A 13,402-nucleotide genomic window follows, 5' to 3' on the forward strand; every position below is an offset into this window, starting at 1 on the left:
CCAAAGCTTCAAGACCAGTTCGGGCAATGTATCGATACCCTCTCAAAATAAAAACAGGACCCATGGGATCAGCACACAAAAAAGGCTTTGAGTGCCTTCCGCATGTCTCGCATTGGGCTGGGGTCTGGGCCACAGTGTGAGGTCGGCTCAGTTTAATTTTGGAGGAGCGAGAGTGCGGGCAATGGGCAGAAGGGGGTGCACAGTTTTCCTGTGTGGGGTGAAGGTGCTATTACCAGAACCTCCCTCAGGTCGTCTGCTCCCACGTGGGCTGACTTCGCTCAGGCGATTTTGTAGTTTCTTCGATCCTCGGGTTTGCACATGTGTGTCCACCTCAGCATGCAGCCTCCGAAGAGCTCCCTGAGACCTGGAGGGCAGAGCCCGGCCTGGAGAGGGTCTGGAGAATGACCTGCCGCAGCCTCGCACCTCTCGGCTGTTTCATTTCTGCCGCGTGGTGAAAGCGGCCCAGAAATGCTGGCTGCCTCCGGGAGCAGCAGAGTCTGGGGGACGCAGCAGACAGCAAGTCTTGAGGGTCATTCACTCGTGACGTTCATGCACTGAAGCAAGCATTTCGATGACGGTGAGACAGATTCACATCTGCAGTTGTTTCCTACCCAGACCAACACGGTAGCTTCATTCAAGAGTTCTCAGCTCTCCTGTGTTGTGATTCTGATATCAGGGATGGAATGCAAAGCTGTCAGACTGAGCTATTTTTAAAAACATTGATTTTATCTATTTTTCATTTTGAGACAGAGTATTGCTAAATTGTCCATGTTGGGATTGAATTTATGATCCTCCTGCCTCAGCCTCCCAGAGTCCCAGGATTTCAGGGGCACCAGCATACCCCATCTTTGCCAAATGTTTTGGAGACCTTAAAGAAAGAGGTATCTGGGTAAGGGCTGCCAGATAAAAGACTAGATGCTTGGTTAAATTTCATAAATATGCCCCATGTGCTGTTTGAGTCACACTTATAACCTGCTCCCAAGTATTTTTATTGACTAAACCTGGCAGTTCCATGCCTTGGCTGTGGGCGCCAGAGCCTTCTAGCTCTAAGTGAGTAGGTCAGGCTAGGCTTTAGTGGTACAATTGTCACCACAGTGTCATGCTGGCTATAACCCTTGTTGGTAAAAGGCACGGAACACTCACGTGCTCAGGAGAGCTGTGTTAGTCACCCTATCAAATTAGTTCAGTGGGCATGGTCCTTTTGACCTGGGGAGAAAAGAACAGGCCAGCATCCCAGGAAGAAACCAGATGAAAAAACGGAAAGAAATGTAAAAATGTGATGGCCATCAAAGGAGCACACACCTCTGTTGTGTGGACAGCTCACTAGCAGGAACTTACAGGAGACCATGGAGGTTTCACCCTGGACACGGGCAACTGTTGACCTCAGCTATTTGAAAGTGAAACAGATGAATCACAAGTCAAGCAATATCTACTTCACTGACTTCTAGAATCATCTCAAGTCCTCGGCTCTGCAAGACTTTTCACTGGCCTGAGAGTCTTTGTGTACATACACAAGTACAAGCGCATATAGGTGCCGGGGTATGTGGGGCACATGTGTGAGGGGCACATTTGCACATCCACAGCACAGGCATTGCTGTGTGATCAAGAAGACCTTCCCACAGCCGTGCAGCGTGGACCTGGTCAATCCGTAGATTGCAGGCCAGGACTGCTGCAGGCAGAGGCTGCAGGTGCTACCTTGACAGCTCTGGTGACTGAGGCTGTTCAGTCACTCACATGTAACCTAATTCTAGAGCAAATGCACTACTAGCAATCAACAAATCAGACTTTAGAAGCTGGTTTTAAATAACTGATTCACAATGTCCACGTGCAGGGTGGGGCTGGGTCAGAAGTTGTCCCAGGTCATGCCTGGGCTTTTACCTTCTTTTCTTATTATAAGGTGACATGTGAGACTGGAGATGTAACCCAGGGGCAGAGCATTTGCTTGCCATGCAGGAGACCCGGGTCCCAATCTAGCACTGCAAACAAAAGAAGGCAGCTGACACACAGCCATTGTGGCGAGTTTCAGAATAGAGATAACACTGGGTGTGGCAGCAAGTGCCTGAAATCCCAGTGCCCCGGAAAGCTGAGGCAGGAGGATCACGAGTTTTATCCTCTCAATGAGACCTGTCTCAAAATAAAGAATAAAGACAAGGCCTGGGGTGTAGCTCAGTGCAAAAGCCCTGGGTTCCATCCCAGGGGTGCAGAAACCAAAACAAAGAATAGAGAGAAGACAGAAAGGAACCAGGGCCTCGCATCTCTGACCTTCTCTTGACAAGGTCTATAACGACACTTTTGAAACACCACCAAGATTGAGGAAATTTTCTATCAAACTTCTAATCATGACCAACATTAAACACATATTATTACTTGATTATTTTTTATGATTTTAAAAGATTCATTTATAGATCATTTTATTTTACTTTCTCAAATTAGTATGATTTCCATATGGTGATTTTTTTAAAGGAATAAATATACAAGATCCTGCTAAAAACCCATCATCAGGCAGGGTGTGGTGATGCATGCCTGTAATTCTAGTCCTTTGGAGGCTGACGCAGGAAGATCACAGCCAGTTTGAGGCCAGCCTGGGCTACATAGTAAGTCCAAGGCCTGGCTATACTACAGAGCAAACCCTGTCTCAAAAACACCAATAGAAGGGCTGGGGATTTAGCTCAGCGGCATAAGCACCTGCCTTGCAAGCAGGGAATCGTGGGTTCGATCCCTGGTACCGATAAAAAGGAAAAAGACAAAAAAATAAAATAAAATAAAATAAAAACCCAATAGAAGAAAAGAGAAAAGAAAAACCCATCCCGTCTCTCCTCTTTCCTTTCCTCCCAGGGGTGACTACTGCCTTGAGTTTGTTGTAGGTCAGTCTCGGAAAGCTTTTGTACTTTTGCAGTATTTGTACAAGTGCATAAACTATCATTTCATGCATCTTTTTTTAAAAGTGAGTAATAGCCAGGCATGGTGGCACGGGAGCAATCCTAATTTGTTAAGAACTTCCTAATTTGTTAAGAACTCTTGGGAGGCAGAGGCAGGAGCGCTGCCAGATTCGAAGCCCAATCTGGACAATTTAGCAATTCAGTGAGATCCTGTCCCAAAGATGGGGGAGTATTCTGGGGTGTATCTCATAGCTCAATGTGGGATTCATATCCAGCACAAAAAAAGGGAAAAGGAGCAGCACACGTATCATTTGGAATTGACCGCATTTACTTGCTTGCGAGTTCGGGATTTATTCATGTTATTGTCTGAGACTTCACTCACCCCAAGTGCCATGAGATATCCCCTGAATCTTACCCTGGGGACAGCCAGAAGGCTTGCACATTTTTCTGTAACGCAGATAGTGTGACAAAAAGTGCCTCCAAGCACACATATTCAACCTTTTTTTAAAGGAAAGACCCATTAAAAAACTTGCATGTGTAAAACACAGAAACCTGTTTTCTGTTTTATTTCCATTGATTGTGCTGGGGATTCAGCCCAGGACCTTTGCACTTAGCTATATCCCCAACCATTTTCATTTTTTTCTTTATTATGAGACTTGCTAAGTCACTGATTTTCCCAGGCAAGGCTTTGTATTTGGTGATCCTTCTGCCTCAGCCCCTGAGGGCTGGGATTACCGCACGCGCCACCACACCTGGCAATAAAAGTTTTAAATTTTGTACTTTTTACATCTTAGCCCTTCTGGAGTTAAGTCTGTTCCTTGTATAGGATTGAAGATTCATTTTACCCTTGTCTATGAGTTCCCAGTTGGCCTAGGATAATTTGTTGACTGACACATTATTGTGCTGAGGTTTGCGATACCTTCTCTGTTCCACATCAAACCCCAGTGAGTGAGTTCCTCCCAGTGCCCGTGTGTCTGTCGCTGCTCCGGTGCCTCCCCGCCTCATGTCTACCCCTCCTTTCTGCCTCCCACAGCGTTCTGTCACGTGGTGGTCATTCTCAAAGTCTGGGAAGTCATATGGCTGGCACTGCATGTGATTCTGTGGCTAATTTGGAGAGATGCGATCTTCGCTCTGCTGGCCCTTCATCCATTAGTTGGCATCCTGCTCTGTGTTAGTTCCTTCATGCTCCTTGATAAAATTTCCTATCTGGGGAGTTGATGTTGCCCATTCCTCCTCCACCGGGTGTATTTCCATTGCCAATGGAAAACTTGGGATGACATTTTCGAATTGTTAGCTGCTGTTCACTGGAATTACGATTAATTTAGATACCAGATCTTAGCAAACTTAAGAACTTTGTTGAACTTTTTTCTTTAACCTAATGGTTTTCTTTCTTTCTTTTCAATTTTTTTTCTTTATACCAGGAACTGAGCTCTCCATCTCACACTTGTCAGACAGGCTCTGTGCTGCTGAGCTGTCTCCCCAGCCCATTTCCAGTCCGTAGGCATTTTATTTTCCTCTCCTGTTACCTGGTGAACTGGTCAGCACATCAGTCCGTGGTGGAACAGGAACAATGGTGGTTCTAATCCTTGCTTTATTCCTGATTTTAAAGGAAGTGTGTATAGCGTTTTACCTCCAATGTGAGGCTTCTCACAGGTTCTTGAGGTCAAGTTTAGCTAATCTTCCTAATTCGTTAAGAATTTTTGGTTTTATTTCGTTTTTCTTTCAAATGATAGAGGACTAAATTTTGTCAAATATTTTATACATCTATTGAGATAATCATATGATTTTCTCCTTTATACTTTTCTTGTTATATTATCTTTTTGTTGTTGCTGGGTTTTTTTTTTTGTTGTTGTTGTTGTTGTTTTGTTTTGTTTTTTTTGTGCAGAAGATCAAACTCAGGGCCTTCCCATGGAGCCATCTCCCCACCCTTTGTATCTTCTATCTTGAGTCGGGGTCTCATATCTTGCTGACTGGCTTTCAGCTTGTGTCTCACCTGCCTCAGCCCCACAGAGTGCTGGGATTCCAGGTGGATGCCACCCTGACTCTTTTTGCTATCTAAAGTGAAGAAAGAGCCCGGCGTGCTGCCACTTGCCTGTGCTGAAGGGGCTGAGACACCCAGGATCACACGTTCAAGACCAGCTTGGACAATTTAGGGAGTGTCTATCAAAATCTGAAAAGCATTCAAGAAGGCATGGGGGTAGCTGTGTGGTTGACTGGCATATGCTGTGCCCTGCCTTCAATCACCAGTGTTTGGTGAGGGTGAGGGTAGAGAGTAAAAGGGATATTAGCCTCAAAAGTTAAATTTGAGCTGGGCTTGGTGGGACACATTTGTAATCCTGTTTATGGGGCAGACGGAAGCAGAGGACTGGCACCTGGAGGCTAGCGAGCGCTTTCGGGAGACCCTGTCTCAAAACAAAGTGAAATAAAGGGGGCTGGGGCTGGGGCTGGGGCTGGGGCTCAGTGGTGCCTGAGTCCAGTCCCCAGTAACGAAGAACAAGATTGCTTAGCATGTGTTCAAACACTGGCACTGGTTCGAACACTAGCACTGGCAACAACAAAAGCTGGGGCACTTCTCTCTCTCTTGGAACACTTTGTTTAAGACAGCTCTGTATGTATATGTGTGCACACGTGGGTGTGTGTGTGCAGGTGATTTTTGGTTTTGTCTGGCACCCCTAGAGTTGGAACCCAGAGCCTCCTTTGATCTAGGCAAGCATTCAGCACTAGCCACATCCCAGCCAGTGAGAGGCTATATTTGAAGACTCCATAGGATTTTGTAAGAGTTTGGGCTTGATATTTTTGTTTTGAGAATAGATTTTTTAAAAATAATTGATCTGATTTTAAAGAAATGCTAGGGTCTTTAATTTTTTTTCTTCTTGAATCAGCCTTAATAAAGTTTTTATTTTTAGACAAGGTCTCTTAGATTTGCTGGCCTTGAATTCACTATGTAGTCCAAGCTGGCCTCAAACTCACAGTGATCCTCCTACCTCAGCCTCCAAAGTGCTGGGATTACAGGCATGCACCACCATGCCCAGCCATTTCAAAGGCAAATTTCCATTTTATCTATGTGTCCCCATTTGTTGGTGTGAAGCTATGCAGGGTATAGTCTCTAGAGTCACAGAATCTATAATTTATCTGTATTCATGTTACTCTCTCTATTAGGTTATTATGACTTCTAGTTTTTCTTAGAAATGATTGGAACATTAAATACAACAGCTTTTGATAGGTTTTTCCTCAGCGCAGTAGAAAAGCAAGAGAAAAGAAGGGGGGGAGCCTTTATTGTGGGCATAGGAGGGCTGCAGTAGGGTGCAAGATCCCCTGGGGCAGACAAAGAAGACACACATTTTCACTCAGTTTGACAGAGGGTGGAGTTTGAAGGGGCGGGCAGAGTGACGTTCGGACAGCTGCTTGGGGGAACACTGGCATGCCTGGGAAAGTGGGGAGTTCAATTTTCAGGTTTGGAAGAATGTGGAAGTCAGTGTGGAAGGGAGGCACTGTCCAGCACCTGTTGGGCAGGTGCCATGCTGAGCCTGGCAGTGCTTCCCATAGACAGAACCATCAGTTTTTATTTCAGACTTCAGACTTTTAGTCTTCCTGACTTGTTTTTTTTTTATTCCAAATTTCTTAGATTCTGCCCTTATCTTTATTAAACTAGCATTGTGCATTCTAAAAAACTTACAGTTCACTTCCAAACATATTCCAATTTTAGTATGATTTCTTCTTTAACTCACCAGTGACTGAAGTGTGCCTTTAAGTTTAAAAATTCAGAGAATTTATAAATTGTGTTTTTCCAATGTTATTACATTACAGGCTGAGAAAGCAGTCTGTGAAATACTGATTTTCTGTTACTTGTTTTGGTCCATTTGCATAAATGCACTCTGCAGACTTGAAATGGAAACATCTTTTATAAAAGTCTGTCTCAAAAATACTCTAAGTAAATAAATAATACACAATTCTCTATATGTTCATTAAATCAGGTTCATTTATTGTACCGTTCAGATGATAAATGATCTTTCTAATGGTTTAGTTTGCTTGTTAATGAAGCTTTATTAATCAAGGCTTATTAGTTAAGGAAAAGCTAGTGTAATTTCTCTCTATGATTGTAAATTTATTACAGATTCTTGCTATTCCATTAGTTTTTGCTTTATTTGAAGGCTACATTATTGGAACTAATTTATGATTGCTACATCTTCCTAGTACTTTTTCTTCTTCTCACCAATTAGTGACTCCTTTAGGCCTGGTAGTGTTTTTTTTTAAAGGTTTATTGTATTTTATATGAATATAGGTGTGCCAGTGTTCTCTGCATTATTATTTCCTTGACATCTTTCCTTATCTTTTGCTTTTATGTTTGCGTTTGAACAATAACCAATAAGAATAACATATAGGAGGAAGAAAAATATATAGAAAATGTTTACATTTTTTTAAAACATACTATAGCAAAAGACAGATTTCCTAGAATGCTGGTGCTGGAAGCAAGGAAAAGTAACTCAAAATACTCAAATACTTTGGGGGAAACCAGTGGCAAAGGGTCTTTTACTGTAATAATCTTAAAAATTTAAAAATTCACTGGATTTTGTGCTCATACTTACATAGCTGAATTCATATCTAATTTGGGAATACTCTTTCAAGTTTGGCTTGTATACATTATCCTGATATATTATTTTCATGATGATTTTTACATTCCTCCTCTGCTTTTCAGTCTTCTATTATGATTGAATGATTTTTTTAAATGTTTACTTGTTTTTGTTTAATGGCTTGGAAATTATATAACCTGATTTTATTCTCTTCACAGTTACTTATTATTTAGTAGTTATCTGTTGCTATGTAATAAACTACTATAAAACTAGTCAGGTAAGGACAACATCCAACATTATCTCACCCAGCTTTGGTAGCTAAAGCCTCTAGAAGTAGCTGGACTGGCTCCAGCTTGGGTCTCTCATAAGTGTCCAGTCCACATTAAACTGTCACAACTGTCTTTGGAGGGGGTTAGCTTGATGGCGTGGCTTGTCACATGCTAGCATGTTCATGTTGACTTCGGTGGAGGCCTCCTTTCCATGTCCAAAGCATTTATCTAAGGAGCTGCTTTGAGTATCCTCACATCATGGCATGGGCTTTTCTCCAAAAGAGTGATCCAAAGAGAAAGGCAGAGCTGAAATGTGTTCTCATATCTAGGAAGCTAGGTATACTAATGTATGCCTATAATACAAGCATACTAGAGGATGGGGCTGTTGGATCTCAAGTCCAAGATCAGCCTAGGCTGTGAAGTAAGACCTTGTATTCAATAAGCAAAACACAAAAAAGATCTAGTCTTGGGATCCACATATCATGCCTTATACTATATTAGTCACAAAAGGCACCAACGCATGTACCAAAACTGCACCAAAGCATGAATCCAAGGAAGTGAGGCTTTCTGGGGGCCAACTTAAAGACTGATGGCCACAGTTACCTTTACCATTGTGAAGAGCATGAGAAGAGGGTGGGGGTTAGCAGAGATTAGGGAGAGAATGGACTGGGGAAATGGAGGAGGAGCTAAAGAGCTGGTCAGCGGGTGCTAAGTCGGGTGGGAGAAGGTCCGGTGTTACTACACACAGTTAGAGGGCCATAACGATAATATGTTCTTTCTTTTTCCCTCATCCTCCTTCCCCCTTCTCCTTCTTGCGTACGGGGCATCCCAGGGGGCTTCGCATTGAGCTACTTCCCCAGCCCTTTTGAGGCAATGTCTTGCTAAATTGCCAAGACTGAGCTTGACGTTGGGCTGGGATTCCAGGCATGTGTCCCCATACCTAGCTTACTGCTATCCTCAAATTTGAGGATACATGTCTTTTCATACTTTGGAAGAGTTTCAGTCACTATTCAAATGGAACACCTCCTTCATACTGTCTGTCCTTCAGAACTCCTACTGATAAAAAAGACAGAAAATATCAGACATTAAGAAATGTTGCTGGTGTGGTGGCACATACCTGTCAGTCTACCACTTGGGAATCAGAGGCGGGAGGGTTGTCATGTATCCCAGGCTACAGAGTGAGCTCAACGGTTTGTTTTGTTTTGTTTTTTTAGTTCTTTCTTTTTGAACTACATACTTCCCTGTCTCAAAACATCCAAAAACAAAAATAAGACAAAGAGATGTTGAGGAATGGATATGTAGCTCAGTAGGAGAGCACTTGCCTAGTATATGTAAGACCCTGAGTTCAACTGTGAACACTGAAAAAAAAATATGTGTGTATGTAAATTTTAAATTAATTTCTTTATCTTCCTTATTTTTAGTTTTTGAGTTGGGAATTTTTTTCTGAGACAGGGTGTTATGGCCTGTGTTTAGATGTTCCCCCAAAATCATATGCAGTTGTAGGTAGAGCTTTTGCAGAGGTGGCTGGATCTAGAGTGTGTGATTGATTTGTAGTGCAATGCTCATAGTAAGGGTACTAGGACTAAGGGTAGGTGATTACTAAATCAGTCCAGCGATTGGATTGGTACCACCCTAATCTTAGTAGCCTGGATACAAAAAGGCTTGCTTTGCCCTTTTGCTTGCCTTGTTGACTTTTGGTGCCATGAATCCTTTCTCTTCTGCAGTGCCTGTCGGCCATACCACCCTGGCTTGGAGTCAGATGACTATGTACTGAAACCTCTACAAACGGTGAGCCAAGTAAACCTTTCCTCCCTTAACTTTGGGCATCAGGTATCTTGTCTCAGCAACGAGAAAAGTACCTAACTCAGAGGGTCTCACTCTGTAGAACAGGCTGGCCTCGAACTCATGGGTACTCCACATTTGTGGCAATCCTCCTACCCCAGCCTACTGAGTGCTAGGATAAAGGGTGTGTGTCATCACCCCTAGTTTGAGTTGAGACTTTAAACTGCTCAGGCTTACCTCAAACACCCAGTCTTTCCACTTTGGGCTTCCTAGTACCATGCATAAGAGTACACCAGGAGAAAGAAAAGTTGAAAGTTTGAAAAGATAGTGAGAATGCCCCACATTCACTTATCCATGCTTTGTTTGGAGAGTTCCCTGAGTTTCACCTTCTAGCTAACTGCCTCTTTATCTGGATCTAAATTCATTAATTTTGTTAATACATAAAATTTCATTCTTGGTATATGCTCCCTTTTTTCTCAGTTCTTGTTAGGCTTTTTTTTTGTGCTAAGGATTGAACCCAGAGCTTAGTGCATTTAGGCAAGTCCACAGACCCCATACTTTTATTTATTTTTAAAAATTGTGCTGTTTTATGACTATAAAAATTTATGTGATTTAAAATATACTTACGTCACTGTTACTTCTAGGAGTCAAAAACTCTGAATTTTTAAAAAATCATGTTTTCCTGGATTTGTTTATCTGGGATGATTTACAGCACGCTTGACTGTGACCATGACTTTTACTCTACCTGACCTCCTGTGTGGGTACTCATCTGTCGGACCTGCTGTGGGGTACACTCACTCTACTTGATTTCCTGTGGAAATAGACTCACTACCTGACTTTCTGTGGGAGTAGTCAGTCGTACTTGATTTCCTGTAGGAGTCTACTCTGACTTCCTACCTGACCTGCTGTGGGGTAGACTCACTCTTCCTGTGGGGACAGCCTCATTCTACCTGCCTTTCTATAGAACTAGACTCACCCTAACTGCCCTCCTCTGAGGGTAGACTCTACCTGAATTCTGTGGGAATAGACTCATTCTGTCTGTCTTTCTGTCCGAGTACACTCACTATCTGACTTCCTGTCTGAGTAGATCACTCTAGCTGTGATGAACTAGAGGGCCTGCCTAAGGCATGTCCTCCCACAGCTAATGCTTTCGTAGCACTAGGGTGGCCCCCTGGGTTGTTGAGGGTCACTGCAATGTGGAGCTACCATTGGCCCAGGACTTTTTTTTAGACAGTGCCAGGCACTGAACCAGCACATGCTCCATCACGGAGCCACACCTCCAGCCCTTGAAATGACAGTTTGTATTGCATTCTACATTTATGAGTTCCCCCGACTATGCGGTATGAAATCCATAGGAGATTATTTTCCCACCTAGAGCTGAGGAAGATTTACAGAATTAGCAGCTGGCCTGCTGCCTCCCCCTGCTCCACACCACTTGTCGGTGTTACTGGGTAGGCCTTTTCTCCCAGTCCCTTTCTCTCTCCGTGGAGGGCAAAAGCTTAGCTTTATTTCAGCATATTTGCTTCAAGTCCTTGCTTGACAGTAGCCCAGAGTCGTCTGCTTGTGTTTGGGTGTTGAAACTCGAGCTTGTGTAGTTCGGATGTCACTCACACCCACCTTCCCTTTCGCTCCCCTCCCCACTTCCTACCTCCCACCTTCCCTCCCTTCCGTGCGTGCGTTAAACCTGTTTGTGCGAGGTTTTTTAGCTTTTCTAGGTACTTGCAAGAGAGGGCTGCAGGTTACCGTTTTATGCCGCCCCACTTGACAGAACTGTGTCAGGAAGCCAGAGTTAATGTGTCTGCCCATGCTGGCTGCACCCCTCCGGCGGGATCAGGTGCTCCAGTGCAAAGCTGGAAACAGGAAGTTCCTTCTCAGCACCTTCCTACTCAGAACTGTCTGCCTGTGGCACATCCTCTGTCACGGGCATTCTCTGTTTGTCTTTTTAATTGAACCCTGACCTTCCAGGATGCTGCAGGCCTTTCTGGGCTTGTCATTGCTGTGTGCTCTTCCCTCTGCTCTTGGTGGAAATGTGCCTCTCCAGTATTTCTGCACTGTCCAAAGTGTCCAGGTGACAATTAGCTAATCTGATAAGCTCATTCATGCTAATGTGCTAATGAAAGAGGACTACAGAAGATGGCTGTCCTTCCCTACCTCCTAATCAGGACTCTTCTTCCCCTGCCAGGTGACATATGTGCCTAGCAGCAGTGAGCTTCTAGAGACCATGACCCGGCTTTCATAGTCTAACCTGGAGGATTGATGTTAATGCAATGAGATTTTTAAGTCCAGGAGGAAGGGCAGCTGAGTTGGGAGAGGCAGGAGACGGTGAGTGCCAGGCCAGTATGAGCACAGATATGAGCCCAGACACCAGATCTCGCAGGGGGCATGGCTGCATTAACCCTGTCATCACTAAACTGTGAAGAGGATTTCTCACAATGCCTTTCACCCTACTGAAACCACTCTTACTGGAAACCCAAGGACAAGACAAGAACCAGAGCTCAGCAGTACCAGAACCACACTGGGTGCATTTCTGTGTGTTCTGATATTTTCATTCTTCTGGTTCTGTGGTCTCATCTTTGGGCCAGGTGGGAAAAAAAAAATCAGTGCAGAAGGCCAGAACACAGAATGTGCAGGTCTGGCTTTAGACAGGGTTGCAAAGCACTGGCCACTGCTGTTCTCAGTCTCTTGTCCTCCGGGTTCCGCCCTCAAGGAGTTTGGGCGCAGGGTCCGAGTCTGGGTCTGGGGAGGTGGTGCTTGTGGCAGGAGTTCACAGTAAGCCTCATGGGCTTCTTATATCAGCGGATCACAGAGCAAGTCTCAGGTCTTGTGCAAAGAGCCTGTGGCCTATGCCTATTTCCTGTACTTTCCTATGTGTTTTCCTTGTTTTGGGCTCTTTGTTGCTCTGTGAGGGTCTGAGGCAAGGGTGGACTTAACTGTACTGTCAGGGAGGCTGAGACATCATCGCTGTGCGCGTGCTGCTCAGATGGGGCATGGTGGCATTGGCCTTCCACTGGGGTCTGCCCTGTGTGCTCCAGCCACACGTCCCTGTGGGCTGCCATGGTGGCCCTATGACTTTGGCTTGGTCGGTGAGGCCAGCGTAGGAGGGAAGAGGAGGAGATTTGTCCTCGGCTCCCTTCCCAGGGTTCCGGTTCAGGTTGCTGGCCCTGCTGCCTCCCCCAGCTCTTCTGCACTGAACCCTGCTCCGTCCTGGTTTCCTTAGGCTCCGACCAAACCTTTGTAAACGGTATGTTACTTAGAGTCTACTGGAGCTACACCAGTTTGGGAGTGCCATCTGTTTCCTGCTAGGAAACTGATTGATAAAACACCCAAACTCTTTTTTTAAAAAAAAATTTCATTATTTTCTTAAAGTTTTTTTATTAAGGTAAAATATGTCTAACATAAAGCCTGCCCCATTAGCATACTCCAGTGGCATAAGTACACCTCTGGGACCTGTCACACAACTGGACCACCACCTCCAGAAACTTTCATCTCCACTGACCAAATCTCTGGACTCTTTCAGAAGTAGCTTCCCTAGCCCCTGAAACCTCCATTCCAACTTTCTTCTTTATGAATTTAACCATTCTAGGAACCAGATAAAAATGAGATCATACAATATTTGTTCTCTTGTGTTTGGCTTATGGTATTTTGTTTAGCATAATGTTTTCAAGATTCATAAAAAGTGTAACTGAACTAATACAGTGGTTGGATCCACAGGGCAATATTGGTTCCCACATACAGGCTTAACAATTTTGAAATATTTATGGATGACTTCCCATGAAAGGCTGCTGTGATGGAATTAATGTTGTGATTCTTTTGTGGTAATAGTCCAGTTTCCTCCCAGAGAATTTTGTACAGTAAATCCAAACATCGATTATCACACCTTCAAATGATTTCAGCTATGCAA

General features: G+C 44.1%; 1 long non-coding RNA gene across 2 annotated transcripts in view; it reads left to right on the forward strand.

Moving 5' to 3' along the window:
* LOC134474232 (uncharacterized) overlaps positions 1-13,402 on the forward strand; it is a 192,740-nt gene that overhangs the window by 48,388 nt on the left and 130,950 nt on the right. For both annotated transcript variants that reach the window (XR_010044952.1, XR_010044953.1), the window contains exon 2: positions 9,444-9,507. This is a non-coding gene — a long non-coding RNA (uncharacterized LOC134474232). The remainder of the gene's footprint in view (positions 1-9,443; positions 9,508-13,402) is intronic.

Source organism: Cavia porcellus, unplaced genomic scaffold (genome assembly GCF_034190915.1).
Source record: "Cavia porcellus strain 051 isolate PalLab524CR breed Dunkin Hartley unplaced genomic scaffold, mCavPor4.1 scaffold_31, whole genome shotgun sequence".
NCBI lineage: Eukaryota > Metazoa > Chordata > Mammalia > Rodentia > Caviidae > Cavia > Cavia porcellus.